The following is a 17,264-nucleotide window of genomic DNA, read 5'->3' on the forward strand; positions in this document are numbered from 1 at the left end:
CAACTGGCATATCACCTTATAGGCACAAAAGTGATCCTCTAGTTTATTGTAATATATTGTTAAGAATTGTGCACTGTATATCAAGTTCCTAGTATGCACGAAAAATTAAAGTTGTAAAGCAAGAGAACAGTAGACAGGTGCTCCTAAATGGGCAAAGAAAAGATGATATTAATGATGATTAACAACAAGCTTAATTAATGCATATATTGTATTAGGCTAATGCTGCTGGTAGTTTTATGTTAACTAAAAAATAATAGCTTATCTTGTATTCCTAGTTTGATTTGATTAGTATGTGAAGGTTACAGTAGGATAGCTACCAAATATATATTATACAAGTCAGAACTCATTAATTTCAAAATTTAAAGCCAAGCTAAAATTAAAACAAAACAAAACCTTTAAATTACACTTATCTTTAGTTTACTGGCCATACACAATTGCACTTAATTAAAGCTCACTGAAGCATAAAGTTACCTACATTAATTGAATGAACTCACCATGTACAGAAAACGTGTATAAATATAACTCCTTATTAATACCTAGAACTTTCTAAGAGGGTTTTTGCTTATGTAGTTTTTGATGATTTTAACATAACTGGACCCATTTAACTTTGAATGAAGTTGTTAAATTGTGCTTATGTTCAGCTAAAAATGTCAATTAATTTTACATTAAAATTTAAGAACCTAATTTTTCCAGGAGACAGGCGACAAATACTCTCAGACTGATGTTTCAGTTTAATTATATTATTTAATGTAAAATATTCTTTATTTGGAACATCAATAGAGGTAAATAGAGGTTTCCAATAAGATGTGTATTTATTTAACAAAATGATATTTATTTAACAAAATATACCATTACTTCCTTATAAAGAAACTAATTTGAGGGTGTGGATGTATATAAATTACCATAGTTCTTTTAGCTGAGTTATAGAAAGAAGCACAGCAGTTTAAAATCATGTAATGTTAATAGATGATACTCACAAAAATTATTTCCAAATTTAATAATTATATCATCTTAGATGTTTTTATTTCATGTAACTAAAAATGAAACACCATAAATCTGGTAGGTACATTTTCTATAAAATTGATTTTGAAATAGAAAACTAAACAATTTTTCTTACATTTTTCCCCCTTCCAAAGGAAAGAAGAACAGCCATGACTTTCCATGTTTTCAGTAACAAAATGAAAATACTGCACTACACTTGAATTCTGGCACCATTTTTATAGTTGCAGAAAATTGCTTGTATAGTTAATTAAAAAAAAGAAAACAGTATTGTAGACATTGCTGCAGTGGGAAGCAAAACTAAGTTGTCAAAGGAAATCTACATCTTTTTAAAGATCTACTTCATTGCTACATCTAAATTTTGATCATGTGAAATCTATTTTTAAGTCAAATGATCTTCGAAAAAACTTTGAAAGAAACTTTTAGATAAATGAATGCGACTCATTTATTTTTCTTTTAGAAGTCAGCCCAATTGTACTGGCCAGTTTTTGAAATAAGATTATCGGGGGCAGCTGGTTGGCTCAGTTGATTTAGATCATGAGCTCTGAGCAACAGGGCTGCTGATTCGATTCCCACATGGGCCGGTGAGCTGTGCTCTCCACAACTAGATTGAAGGACAATGCCTTGGAGCTGATGGGCCCTGGAGAAACACAGTGTCCCCCAATATTTCCCAATAAAGTTAAAAAAAGAGATTATCATATGATTAGGAGTCATACGATTAGAAGTTAGTTGAAGAAAAGAATTATCTCCTCTATCTTACTCTGAACCTAGTCAGTGGAGGCATTTTTACATCTAAATATCCTTCAGACATACTATCAGACAATTGAGCTACAAATTATCCATCAGTATTTAAGCAATTTTATGTAATAAAAATACTAGATTAGAAATTGAAAGCTCTTACATACGTTTTATTTTATCCTTACTCTGACATTTAATTATCACAAGTCACTTTCTAGGTCTTGTTTTATCCTCCACTGTATGATCTCTAATGTCATTTCCAACTTGGTCATCAATGATGGCATGAGTCTTGAAATGTTGAGGTACCTACGCAAAAAAGGACATAGTTCCTCTTCAGGTGAAACTGGACAACCACATGAAAAAACAATGTCAGTGAAGTAATAAACATAAATATTTTTAAAGCCTTATCTTAGATTTTTAAAAAATTAGGTAATTGTGAAATTAGATCAATTCTGGGCTTAGCGTTGTATGAGAGACTGTATATTTAAAGTAATCCAAAGGCGGATGGCCAGAGTAGTATCAGTGTTAAATAGGTCTAGAACCTTAATTAAACATGTAATTTTTGAACATCTCTGTTTTGACTGAAATCCCACTTTCTCCGTGAAGCCTTCTATAAATTCATGAAGAAATCATGTAATCTCATCTTGACACTACAAATAAGCATAGTTCTTAACTTTCCATCACCATTCCCTTACTTTCCCAATAATTCAGTATTTTCTAAGATCTTGCTTTGCCGAGGCACTCAGCTAATGAAACATCCCTTTATTTGCTCAGTACTGGTTCAGTATGTTCCCTGTGGATATTAACATCAATGTGCTCTCAGATTTTGAACTTCTCAGGGGAAGATAGCAGCTCTCAGTGCACATTGCCCAGACGAGGGCCAGGCTAAAAAAAGGAACCTATGAAATGCTCGTAGCTGAGAGCAATTTTGAGTGGTGTGTTCCTCTGACTTAAACACCTTGTGGAGGCTGTTAGATATTCTAATTTACAGAACTGGGTATATAATTATATTTATAGGTCCTGGAATATACTAAGTGCTCAAAAATGCTTATAGGATGGATATAGGTGTTGAATAAGATTTATTTGATGAAGATGATGATTATGACTAAGAGCACTTTATGTGAGATATCGAATGGTTCTTACAACGAGAGGAAATACACTGGTTAACCCCCTCACTGTACTTGGACTTCTCAAATGCAAACCCTGAGTCCAAACTAAAAATATCAGGAATTTGCAAGCTGCATTTAAGTATCAATAGATTAGTCATCAAGTGAAACTTCACTTTCATGGGCAATCATAAAAATAGGTGACTGTTGAAATCCTGATGATTTTGCTCTTTGTAGGCCAAACAAGCAGTCCAACGGGATGTCGGTAAGTATCAGTGGGAGAGTGAAAACATTTCTTTTTGGCAATTTGTTTTTAGATGTGTTTTCCCTTTCCTCAGATAAACCCTCTGAGGGGAGATGCCTTTTCCTGTACCCTACAGAGAGATTAGTGAATGCATAATCACACAGTAACAGGTCCGGTTCCAATGCATTTCTCATTAAATTCTCTGTTGTTCCCTCTGTGGGAAACTGAAAAATTTATCCGATTTTCATATAGGGAGGTGACTTTCTGCTGAGGAGGCAGTACAATGTCTTTTATTCTCCGGAGTACAATTAGGGCTATGCTTCCACAGCGGTACCTTGTTGCACCATAGGGCTCTCTTTGCAGGATATGTGCATTCCATAACCTGTTTCCATACTCTGACAGGTTATATATTTACATTTTTTGAGGTTCGCTAGTTGTCCTACATTCTCCATAAAGGACCCCTGAGAGCAAGTGTAACTGTGCTAGAATAGTAAATGTACCGGAAGAATATAGTAAGCCCTCCCTAACCGTCTCCATCCTAATGGAGCATGGAACAGAATAAGTTTTAATTTTAGAAACAAAAAGCAGCATAAAAGTATCTTTTCTGTCTATTTCTCTCTCTCTCTCTCTCTCTCTCTCTGCATGAAAGATGCACTACAAAGGAGTAAAAACATGTTTTCTATTTAAGTAATGAAAGAATAAGTCATCACAATGCCTTATAAATCCCCACAGAGGGCTGCAGTTCCTGTAAATTATGATTGGTGGGGGGAATCATGCCCATTTATGTTGCTACATTAGTATCACTGGGTAATAAAATTGGGTCAGCACTGAGAGTTTGTTTTCACCTTAGACATGTTGCTTAAGATTCTCAGCCTTTACCTCTGGAGAGCAAGAGACCGAATGAGAAAAAGACAGGTATCCCAGCATGCTGGCGCAGAGCACAAACCACAAGATCTCTCTAGTAGTCAAGGGAGTTTAATGTTTAATGACGTGAAATCAACTTGGTCTAGCAAACTCCAAGGTCCAAAAGAGCCTATGCAAACTAAATAATGATTTCTTGGTTGCTAATAATTTATGGCAGAAATCTCTAATTTGTTTTTTTCTTTTCTTTTCTTTTTCTTTTTTTTTTAACTTTTTATTTATTTAAGTGTGTTTTTCCAGGACCCAGCTCCAGGTCAAGTAGTTGTTTCAATCTAGTTGTAGAGGGTGCAGGTCAGAGGGGCCCAGTGGGGATCGAACAAGCAACATTGTTGTTAAGAGCACTAGGCTCTAACCAACTGAGCTAACCAGCCGCCCCAGAAATCTCTAATTTCTAATAAAAACATTCACGGTTTATTTAACCCCTTACAGTATACTGGCACTGTGCTGGAGTCCTAGAGTAGAGCTTTAAACATGGCACCTGTTCAGGGGAAAACTTACATTCTTACAGTATCAGGGCAGTGGATTGTATGTTTGAGTGTTATATCCAGTTCTCAATTAAACATGACACTTAATCTTGCCAAAGGAATTTAATACCTTAGGATACTATTCACAGTGGACCCAAAGTTTAAACTTGGTTACATTATATACTTTGGAAGTGCTTCACAAATTCCTTTGGCCCTCTCTTTGGGAATTTATGACATGCTTTCCATTGGTTATTTACAAAGATACAAGATTATTTTACACTCATTAAAAGATAATTAGGGGCCCAATAGAAGAGCATAGAAACATGGGATGTAGGCTTTTCTAGGGACACCTCAAATTCTGTCATAACTAACACTCACTTGATAGCTGGGATTGGAAGATCAATGGCCATCTAATTTCCGGGGTGCTCAGAAATGGGAAAAACTGATTTGTACTTCCCAGAGTCTGATTTATTTCCCAAGACAAAAACGTCCACAGGACAGAAACATGTATGGGTTAAAAAAACAAGAAGTGAATGTGACCCTGAGTCTCACCTAATTGTTTAGCTCTTTTTCTACCTGTTTGCAGGAAACTGGAAAATTGTTAACAATTTAGCTCATTTAGAAACAAATAAAACACCTCCAACTGTTGGTCTTAAACAAAGGATTATATCAGAGTGCCTTTGAAAACAGCTGCTGCTTTTGGGGCTGCTAGGATTAGTGCAAACACACCTCCCCCAGGACATTTGAGGGGGTTGGCAAATGTTGCTGTGTCTACCTTGGGTGTTACAGAGGCACCCTTGCAGTGGTTTCAGCCAGCGTTCCTGTAAAGTTGGCTTGCAGTCAATAAATATTTCATGTCTCTTGCCTGAGGGTGTGCTCAGAGGACCACCCTGCAAGTGTCTGCCTCTGTAGTCGCAGCTTCATGCTGTGGGCGTAAAGGTGGGTATGGAGCCAGAGGCAGGATGTGCAGGCAGGATCCAATGTGGTTAAAATTTGGGATCACTGGTCTGGCTGTAGGGGATCTGGAGACTTCTTCATGTCAACACTCATTCTGAAAGGAGAAGCATGTCCACCAAGGGATTATCATCAAGCATCAGTGTGACTCACTCAAGGGTTAATGGAAGGAAGCATTCATAAGAGGTGAGGTTGCAGGTTAAGAGAGAAATAGAGGCCTCTTGCACTTCTCACCAGGTTTTCACAGTTGAGGCAAAGTGCTGGAATCTCGTCTTCTGTTTAGGAAGGAAACTCTCAAAATTTCCAAACGGCAGGGATCCAAGTGGGAAAGGGTCCATGTCTCCTTAACTCTTTAAAAGCTGTCAAGAGTCGTGCATCAAAACTGTAAAGCACTAAGTGAATATCTAATGAACTGAATGATTCAGGGTTTGGTCAGAGTTCTAATTGCCTAAGAAAGAGACTCAAAGGCCAGAGAAGGTAGAACCAGTTTTGTATTGCTGAAGAAAATAACAGCAAAGATGAAAATAATGTCTCACATTGATTTTTGGACCTAAAATCAGCTTCCCCCCACCTTAACAAACGGTGGGTCTAGCTGTTGTAAATTATAATTTGGATGGCTTGCTTATTTATTTACTGTCTATTTGTTTTCTGTAGACATTGGTTGAGTACCTACTGAATGCTTAATACAATACAAAGCATTGGGTACACAGAGATAAATAACTCTTTCCTCAAGAAATATGTAGTCTAGATGAAAAGATGAACAATGAAGCAAATAAGCCCATATGCTATGGTGGAGGGGCTGGACCCAGCAGGCAATAATATTAGTACTAGCAACTTGACTACTAAAATTACTACTACTGCCTCACATTGGAATGACACTGTCTAGTTTTAGTTTAGCACTTTTAGTTTTCAGAATATATTTGGCTACCTTATCTAATTAGATATAGAGATAAACCACCTAAAAGGAAATGAGGAGCTTCTCGGGTGTTGGCATTTAAACCTTGCATGTTGTGGTGCCCAGTTCCTTCTTCAGTACGGTGACTCTTTCCCCAGCTACTGGAGATGCAGCTGCTCAAGGTTGTGCCTCACAGAACTGCCCTGTCCAGGGCTACACCCACTCCCAGAGGCACCGTGAGGCCTATGACTGACTAATTCAGAGACACAAGGGTGGGCCCACCTGCCACGATTTGCAATAAATGCGAAAGGCCATACTAGCTTCAAAGCACTGCTAGGATCAGCTGAGGCCTCCGTTGTAACCATATAGAGGATCACCTTCTCTCTCTCCCCTGCCTTCTTCACCTCCATGTAAGATAAGGATGCAGATACAGTACAACACTCTTGGTTCAATTTGAATTGCAGGTAACAAAACGAATAATATTTTAGTATTAGTATATTCAAATATTGCATGGGCCTCCTGTATTTTTATTTGCTAAAATTGGCTACACGACTTACAGGTGTAACTCTTAAGAGCCCTCTCCAATAAACCTTCTGTGTGCTCCTCTCAGCCACATATTGTTTCCATTGAATCCATTGTCCACGAAAAGGTACGTATTGTGGTAAGGAAACACCAAGGAGTACTCTGGACTGCAAAAAAAAATGCAGAGGGGAACAAGAACAGGGTCTAAAAGGATCTCTTTCCACACTTGGGGAGACACAGTTCAACATTCTCATGGAAATAAAGACCTTTATAGTCATAAGCAATGCCAAAGAAGTTTTAGTGGCTATATAAACCCTAAAGTGTTTATCCCAAGTGAGAGCTTGAGACTGTAAGTCTTCTCTCCACCACACAAGAAATTAGCTGTGAGTCTGTGTTATATGTATTACACCAAAGTACATGGACTGCAGTTTCCTAAAATTATACAAGGAATGCAATCAATTTGTGACTTATCAACAACATCTCTGAAAGTCTCTTAAAACATTGATCACTTCCTCCTTCATGAAACACATTTTGTACTAATTTTCCTAAGTGCCACTGCTCCTGGTCCTTCTGCCAGCTCAGTGGCTGCTCCTTCCTCCATCACTTGGGCTAAGTCCTCTTCTGCCTGATCTCTCAATCATGCAGGACCCCAGGGCTCAGTTGTTGGCTCTTTTCTACCTCTGTCTAAACTTACTTCCTATGTGATATTACCTCTGCTTTAAATGTCATCTGTCTGCGGATGACCCCTAAATTTAAGTCTCTAGCCTCACCTCCTCCCAGAATTCCAGGTTCACATAATCAGCTGCCTACTCTTCACTGCTACTTGGATGTCCGACAGAAATCTCAAACCTAGCGTGTCCAAAACTCGCCTCTTGTTCCCAAACCAGTTAAGCTTCCAGACTTCCACAGTTTAAAAAAGAAACAAAAACAAAAACAAAACCAAACTACATGATAATTTATTTAGTGACTTGAGCCAAAAATCTAAGAATCATTCTGGCGCCTTCTCTCTCTCTCATAACTTTCATCCAATATTCCAGTAACTCCTTTTGCCTACACCTTCAAAATAAATCCTGGATCCTACCGCTTCTATTTCTACTCTATACCTTAGTTCAAGCTACCCTTGTATCTAGTTTGACCTATTGCTGTAGCATCCCAACTGGTCTCATTATAGTGGATTTTATAAAGAAGTCAGAGTGAAAATTTTAAAACATAAATTACGTCATTCTCTTGCTGAGAACCCTTCAATAGTTTCCCAGGCCACTGGAATGGATCTGGTCTCTTCTTCACTCTCCTATCACATCTCCTCCTCTCCTTCCACCTCACTCACTCTGCCTTAATCACAGTGGCCTGGAATGCCTTTCCTCCAGTTCTGTACCAACTCTCCTTTTTCTGTCCTCACAGGTGCCTTCCCCGATGGCTCTGTTTAAAGTCTCTTCCCCAAGTGACACCATCTCATCCCCACTTTACTTTTTTAAGATTATTTTTCACTCTCCTTAATTGTGTTATATACTTCTGTGTTTACTGGTTGGTTTGTAAACAGGAGAATGCAAGTAATGTGTCTCACCCCAGTAGAATGTAAGTACCTCTAGCATTCAATATTTATTGATTGAATGAATACAATCAGTTCTGCTACAACATTGCTTTTGAAAACACTATGTTAAAAAGCAAAATTCAACTGAATAAATTTGAAGACCTAACTGGCTTTATTAAGGTATTTATGAATGGGGCAGCATCCCATTTAGCAACTAGAAGGGTGCACTGAGGGGTTGTACAAAATGGAAGGTTTTTATAGGAAGACCAGAGGGGCAAGGGAGCTATTAACCAAAGAAAAGAAAGGATTATTTTGGGATATATATATATATTTTTTTCTTCTTTTTTTCTTTTATTTTGAGGGGGAGAATGGAAAGGGTTTTTATCATGCAGATTGCCTCTTCTTTCTATGAGGGATGGAGAGGGCCCAAGTGACAGATTACCTGACTGGTACTAGACCAGAAAATTCCAGACTGGTTGATTAAGATTACATTTTTGGAAGAGGTTGAAACTGCAATTAGATCAGGTATTAAATCTAGGTTTGGTATCATGGAATTTCAGCAGGAGTGATGTCATTTTGGGCCTCTGGTTTTCTCTTTAACAACTAATTTGTTCCAACTCAATTGATATAAAAGGGAACAATTTGAGCATAATGTGAATTTGGGGTTTTCTTATATGCAATTTCATCTGTGAGAAATACTAGGCATTTCAGGTCAACCAAGCTGCATAGCAATACACAATATATACTACACATAAAAGTTTTGGAATCAACAACTCCAACGTGTGTGTATGGGTTTCCCATGCCAACAAGTAATTCTCTGACACTAGCAGGCGTGTCCTGCAATTCAACATCCATCCATCTATCTATCTATCCACCTACCTATCTTCTATTCTGTTTGGGCCCTCAATGGATTGTATGATGCCCACCACATTGGGGAGGGCCATCTTCTTTACTAAGTCTACTGATTCAAATGCTACTCTCTTCCAGAATCATCCTGACAGACACACCCAGAAATGTTTTATCATTTATCTAGGCATCCCTTAGCCCAAACAAGTTGACATGTAAAATTAAACATCGCAGCTGGGTTTTCTGGTTCTTCAGCAAACTCCTCCAGCCCAGCTTCCAAAGTGACTCATTTAAGGGTGAACCCTCTATTCAGACTGTAAATGATATCATGGAACACTCTTTGTTCCTCCACCAATTCTCTGCAAACCTCTGCAAGCTCCTTATGAGAAAGGTCCTAATGCATAGACATAAATAAGAAAGTCTTCTCTAAGAACACATAGTCCTGGAAACTTTTGAACATAGTGCACTCAGAAATTATCAATTTAACAGTTACAAACTACTGAGGGGGTGGAAAGGATGCCAAAAAGACATAGTTTAATCAGTACAGCTAATTGAATGAATACAAAAAATAACAAACATTTCTTTACTTCTTTTGCTGGTGTAGGTCAACTCTCAAAGGTCTTTTAACATCATTCCACTCTGGAGTAAAATGAGTTGATGAGATTATTTCAATTTACAGATAACCACAACTTTTAAACTCCTGCTAGATTTAAATCTTGTTTTTAATTTAACCATCCCAACATAGATTACTTCCTAATGTAGCTCACATGAACCCACTGATACATAAACTCATTTCTCTTTTAAGACTTTTATTCTTTCTTAGAGTTAATTATTTCCAAAGGAAAAGAGAGAAAAAGTTCTACCAGCTATAAACACAAACATGACAAAAACAACAAGGCAAAGATAGAAAAGTGTATATACACTGAGATACAGGAATTTGGACTAAATTGCTTTTCAGGCATATCAAATCTAAGCTTTTAAAAGTACATGAAACTCACTGGTTATGAACATGTTGATTGACCAACTGCTATATTAATTATAATTGAAGTCATTTGTTCAAAATCTCACGAAAGTGGAAAACCATGGCAATAGCCCTCATAGGTAATAGCCCTTAATATAACCTTAATATAACCTTCATAGCCCTTAAATAACCTTAAGATGTGCTTACATATTTGGCTCTTTTTTTGATAAGCCACACATTCAGTAATGAGGTACTCATTCAGAAAGTTTGTGATCTTGTCTCTGAGAGGGTTGGTGAGATGAATTTTCCACACATCTTGACTGGGAGAATTGAGAACACTATTGTTACCAACAACAATAACAAAATGAGCAGACAGCTGAAATCTACAAAAGATGGTCTGTTTTGTCTCCAAAGTACAGTAGGGGGCAAAGGCAAGGGCACTTTAATAAAAAGGACATGCATATTTTTAGCAGAAGCTATGACCACTCATGTGATTCAATAGAAAATATGTCACATCCACATAATAGCTTCATGCTAGCTATTGTGCTAATTGAACTGGTATGTACTTTTGACGCATTCCCTATTCATGTTGAAGTGTGGGGAACAAGTGATAGAAGTCAACCGTCACGGCAATTGGACACACTGAAAATCTTTCTTCTATTACTCTGAGTCAGTCTCCTCAGTGGATTACTAAACACATTCCAGAAATCTCATAAGTTACTACTGGTCTAAAAATGGATATAATTAAAGATGAGTAAACCTACCGCAGAGCTTGATGTAATCTTTTAGGGTAATTAACGCAAACTATTTACAATGGACTTTTTTTCCTACTTTTCTAAAGATTGCATATATGTTACTACAAGTTCATATACCTTACCATTACAAAAGTGACCCCCTCCTTAACATATTCATACAAAGCAACAGTTCTGGAGGAGCTAGATCCGGTAACTATGGCTGTAACTTCCCAGGTTCAGGCTAAGATCTGGGAATCTTTCATGAATTTCATTACTTCACAGGTTGACCAGGAGAATCCTTTAGGTTTGGGAGTACTGTGATTTGGAGAAATAACTTCCAATGCCTAAGTTCTGGTAGCCCCAATGAGGTGGCTTTTGCATTGTGCCCCATCTGCTTTCCAAGACTGGGGGAGAGATGATTCATTCCTAAAATTCTCCTTCTTTTCAGTTCCTACGGAGTGTTATTAAATTCTAGAAAATAAGCCTCCTTTTCTTTCTGTCTCCTACTTTTCTCTGAACTCAGATGCTAACTTTTCAGAGGAAGGCTGGCCATGCTATGTGGATTACTGAAAGACCTATGGGTTAGGGTAAGACATTTCTGGATCATTTGTTCTGTCTTTTCATTCATATTTGACCATCACTTCAGCACAAATATTGTACTGAGTGCTTTTGCCTTATCTGCTTAGCCCTCACAACCACCCCATATGAATGACCAATTTCCCCCCTCTCAGGTTGAAGAAACTAAGGCTGAGGGATGAAATCTTCCAGAATCACAAGGCAATGCTGAGAACCAAATTGGGTATTTTTTTTTCTTGTTTTCCAAGTTTTAGTTTGGTTTATGTTCATCCTCAAAACTCTGTTACATATTATACAGTTCAAAACCTAAACTTCTCTATTGAGACAGCCATGGGGCTGCTGTAGGTTTTAAAAAAGAAGAGCAAATTGTCAGATGTAAATTTGGTTCACTGAGCCTGTAAATTCATGTAGAGTGTATGAATTTGTGTCCTGGTGTATATGAGAGATGCACCCAGCACTGAGGAATAACTTGAAAAAAGAAAGGCTGGATATGCATTACAGATACTGAATTTGACCTGCTTTAGTCACCCTATACGTCTAGAGATAAGCACTGAGCTTTTGGTGTATTGAATCCTTTTTACTTGTTTATTCTGATCTTTGAAGAATAACACAAGATTTTTCCTTCTATAGTTACAGCTAGAGTTATACCTAGATATGCTTTCATATCAGGGATTAAAATCACTTTGATTTTTTTCTAATATCAAAGAACCAGAAAACAAATAGCAGGACCCAATTGTCACAAAATCCAGTACCCAAATCCTGCCTTTGAGAAACTTTACTCTCATTATAATTTGATCTGATCATAGCTTAGGAGTACTTCAGAATATTTCTCTTTTTCTAAGCTGTGAAAATTCAGTTGATACATCACAGATCCCTAAAGCTATGTAGGGAACTCTTCCCTTAATTCTACCTGCTTCATTTCTAAGCATCTGTAATCGCCAAGGCTGGGTTCAGTGAGAGTTCTGCTTGCCATGGGTGTGAGATCATGCCCTCAGTAATTACAGTGAGCGTGCAGTGAAAATATGTGGTGAGTATAATGTCAGGAAATCATGCAAATGTTATTATCATCTGTGAAGTGGTGGCTGGTGGAGAACTTGTCAGTATTTGCAATTTGAAGCCTCTAATTACCCTGATTTACTTGTAGTACCATCCGTAACCTTGCTGCTGTGCTGTTCCTGACAGCACTTTTGCATTTTACAAGAAAGGAATAATGCCACGTAAATAATTTAAAAACAATAAATCATTTAGAGAGGCTTTAAACCAAAACGTAATGCAGTAGCTGGCTGAGTACTTGCTACCCTTGACAGGTAACTGGCATGAAGGATTCCTCTATGCATCATAAGTATTTATTTCTAAAATCCACAAACCCTCAACAGTGGATTGATGTAAAAATGAGGCCTAAACCTCGTCCATCCTCAATAGTCCATTTCACCTTTTTGAGATGAAATGGGAAATAAAGAAATGAAGTTCTATATAGGCTAGTTCTACTTAAAGCACAGATTTGCTGAGTTATGCTAGGTAAGTGACTAATTAAGAATGATTCTCTAAGCCGAGCTGGCGGAGTGTTGGAGGAGTACATAAACATGCCTGTGGCTGCACCCCCACCCCCACCCACACAAGAGGGGGGAGGAAAACCTGGAAAGGTTGGGAAGCAGGATGAGAGAAGGAGATGATATGCAACCAGTTCCCACCTACTCTAAGGGGAGGACGAGGATGCTCTTTCTCTCTGGTCATTTCTATTCACACAAGACAAAGCAGATAATGAAAAGTAAAAAACCTATCAAGAAAAGCTTCTCCTTAAGAAGAAAGGTAGGACTACTTCCATTATGCCGGAGGGAGAGCTGGGTCTGCCAGCTGCCTTGGACAATTGAGTTCCTACTGGGTGCCAAGCATGTCATTATCTCTTTTAATCCTCACAACAATTCTCTGAGGTAGGTATGATTATCCCCTTTTATAGATAAGGACAAAACCTGAGTTAGATTAAGTAATTTGCCTGAGATCACCAGCTAGGAAGTGACTATCAGAATTAAGTCTTAATCTGTCTGACTCAGGCAGTGCTCTCGTCCATTCCCTGCTTTGTATGCTCCCTCACTGCTCCCCACAAACCTGACTTCTTTCTTAACTCCATCAGTAAATTCATTCATATTTCTGACATATTTGTGAGGCAGTCGTGTGAACATTCAGAATGGTAGAATCCCTGGGGTGACAAGGGATCCTGAAAGTCAGGCTGTGTCTAAAACATCCTTTTCACCTCTCCAGAAGGGGTCCCCCAGCATATTCTGCCTGAGCACCCCACAAGAGGGCAACAGGGCTCACACTCAGCTTGCTTGAAAAAGACGACGGCTCCATTTCTTCCCTATACACTGCTGCTGCTACCCCACCGGGATTATCTCCCAAGTTTCCAGCTACCTTGTTTCCTCATTAGGTGTTTCCTTTCAGACCTGTTTCTCACCAGACCTGTTAAAACCCCAACATGTTTTTTTTTTTTCCTTCCAAAATACTACCATTCAAATATATATTTTCTTAGATCAATGTTTCTCAAATGATAGTCTGCATAAGAATCACCTGGAGGGCTTGCTGAAACAGATTGTTGTCTTGTGAATTAAAAATGTGTAATGCTCTGGACTTTTATTCTAAATGTTAGGACCTTTTTTATTCTAAATTGTAAATGGCCTCATAGTTTCCTGATCGAAGCTTAGGCTGGCAGTCCCCAGACTTTAGGCAGCGGTTTCCATTTAGTCCAGCAGGTTCCTTGAATTAATGCATTCAGAGGGAAAATCAGGGGAGATTTTACCCATTTGTTTGCACTGTGTGAAGAAGCAGAATGTAACATGCTTGTGCCCTCTCATGTCTACATGGCACGGACAAGGTAGAATAATCACAGTGGGGCTGCAGTTATGGAAAAATATCTTGTCTTTAGAACATTGCTTTGTTCGAATGTATTTGAAACATTTCTAGGAAAAGAGGGTTGTTCTTTAAGAACTAAAAGCCAATGGCAGAGTCTAGCTGATAAATTCTGCTAGAAGCTTACTAAAGCTGCTGAGAGAGAAATACATTTGCTAGAGGTTAGGCACTGATCAGAAGGAAACTTGGGAGAGTCAGTTGTCAAAGAATCTTGTCCTCTGGGGAAAAGGATCATTATGGAAGAAGGAACCTGGTGGGCTTTTACCAACTGCTCAGGGTTGTGGTTCTCAAACAGTGGTCCCTGGACGGGACAGAGTCTCCTGAGAATTGCAAATGATTTGGTCTCATCCCAGACCTGAATCAGAAACCCTGGGAAAGGGCCCAGAAATCTGTGTTTTAGCAAGTCCTCCAGGGGATTCTGATGAACAGGATAATTTGAGAACACTGTCCTAGCGCAATTTTCCTAAAGAAAGGAACAAAAAATGTAGAATGTACATTGGCCTAAGATTTTAGCTATGACTCTGGTCTGTCACTCCTAGTAGAGTCTTTCTTAAGGACATTAAACTAACAGTAGGGTGAGAGAAACCTCTAGGTGATTACCAGCCGGGCTGCAAATAGAATCACTAGGGGGCACTTTGAAAACTACCATTCCAAAAGGTGTTTTGTTTTTAACCCCTGCCCCCATCCCCAAACAAAAAACCCCCACTCTGGGCTACCCCCTAGTGATTCATATTTCATCCTCCGGCTATGGGGCCCCAAGGTTCCATATTTCAAGGGCTCCTCAGAAGACTCTACTATGGTGACTTGTGTTGAGAATCACTGTTGTAGAGACTTGAACTTTGGAACATTGCAAAACTTAAAATAGCATGCAAGAAAATTAGTGATAGTTCTTTAAAGTACAATTTAATTAAGCAGTGGATGGTAATACGTAGTTACCAGTAAGCTGAGTTATCAGAGCTTCTGTCACAATCAGGAGACTGTCTAGATTACAAGGCCACTGTCACTGTTCCTAGTCTGACCTGTTTGCTGGGCCTACGCACAAGCAGAATTGTACACCATTCAACCGAGCCCACTGCCCCTTTTGCAATTATCCTCTGTGTGAAGGGAAAGTAGTAAGGTTCATGGAAAGAACTTTGATCTCAGAGTGAGAAAATCTGCACTGGAGATCCTGCCTTTCCACCAACATGTTCTATAATTAGGTCAAATAACTTAAATGCTCTGCACCTGTTTCCTTGACTGTACTACTCAATAAGCTTCCTCCAGCTCAGGAAAAAAGCTTTACTCATAGTCTCTTTTGTTTCACACATAGTGAACATTTGTACATATATATTTTATTAAGAGACAACATAGTTCGATGACTCACAGATCTCAATCCTTGAGTCGTATTCCTTTGGCTTTTTCATTTATTAAAGTTAACCTTTCACTTTTCTTTTTTTTTTTTTTTTTTAAAGATTTTATTGGGGAAGGAGAACAGGACTTTATTGGGGAACAGTGTGTACTTCCAGGACTTTTTCTTCCAAGTCAAGTTGTTGTTCTTTCAGTCTTAGTTGTGGAGGGCGCAGCTCAGCTCCAGGTCCAGTTGCCGTTGCTACTCGCAGGGAGCGCAGCCCACCATCCCTTGAGGGAGTCCAACAGGCAACCTTGTGGTTGAGAGGACGCGCTCCAACCAACTGAGCAATCCAGGAGCTCAGCGGCAGCTCAGCTCAAGGTGCCCTGTTCAATCTTAGTTGCACGGGGCGGAGCCCACCATCCTTCGCGGGACTCGAGGAATTGAACTGGCAACCTTGTGGTTGGGAGCCCACTGGCCCATGTGGGAATTGAACCGGCAGCCTTCGGAGTTAGGAGAATGGAGCTCTAACCGCCTGAGCCACCGGGCCAGCCCCAACCTTTCACTTTTCGATAAAAAAGATCGATGCTGTAAGGGAAATACAGAAATTGCCAGATTATGTTCACACTATGAATCGAGAGTGTCCACTTTACCTCTTCCAACTGTAAAATTGCAAAAGCCACCAGGAGCAATCCATTAAGTTACCTGTAAAATCAAGTTTTCATGAAAGAAATTGAATTGACTATAGACAGTCAGTAAAAAGCTTCTCTGGCTGCATTTTAGACTGCTGTTAGATGTGCTTTCATTTGATTTCATGATTCTTTCTTATATTTAAACCAACTCATAAGCGAAGGCTGAGAAGGGCTTGGATGCAGCACATTCCTTTCCTCTCATAAGTGATGCTCCAGATAGTATGTGATTCTGAGAGGTACCATATGAAGCGTATCACACAATTATTACGGTCCATTCATCATACTTGGTTTCAACTGCTGGGTTTGGAAACCATACAAGGATCAGATTCTAAACGGCGTACTTAGGAAGGAGACAGATATGGCCTCTGTCTTTATTGCTCCTGTACTCTATCCTTCTTACATTTGAATGTTATAAATATTCCTTCTGCTGTAACATAAAAGATCTCTTTCTTCCACCCGCCCTCCCTTCCACCTTCCCTCTTTCCCTCTTACTCTAACATATCTTCAAGCATTATTAAACCAGAAAAGCTCATCTGAGAGTTTCATGTTAACTTTATTTTTGTTGCGGCACAGGTCAATTGAAAACTGCCAATTTTCATTCACATGCTTTTAACAAACCTTGATACACATATGTGTGTATGGATACATATATATGTGTGCACACACACCCACCTATTTACAGCCTCAACAGCAAAACCATTTCTTTCTCTTTAACCAAAACCTGGTCTTGGAGGCAGTCACTTGGGCCAAGACTAGACAGTAAACGAGGTAGTACTGGACTGGAGGAAATGAGACCTCCTCTAGTTAAAGATACATAGTAGTTTCTAACCAGTATAAAAGGATACCAATT

This window comes from Rhinolophus ferrumequinum, chromosome 5 (genome assembly GCF_004115265.2).
Source record: "Rhinolophus ferrumequinum isolate MPI-CBG mRhiFer1 chromosome 5, mRhiFer1_v1.p, whole genome shotgun sequence".
NCBI lineage: Eukaryota > Metazoa > Chordata > Mammalia > Chiroptera > Rhinolophidae > Rhinolophus > Rhinolophus ferrumequinum.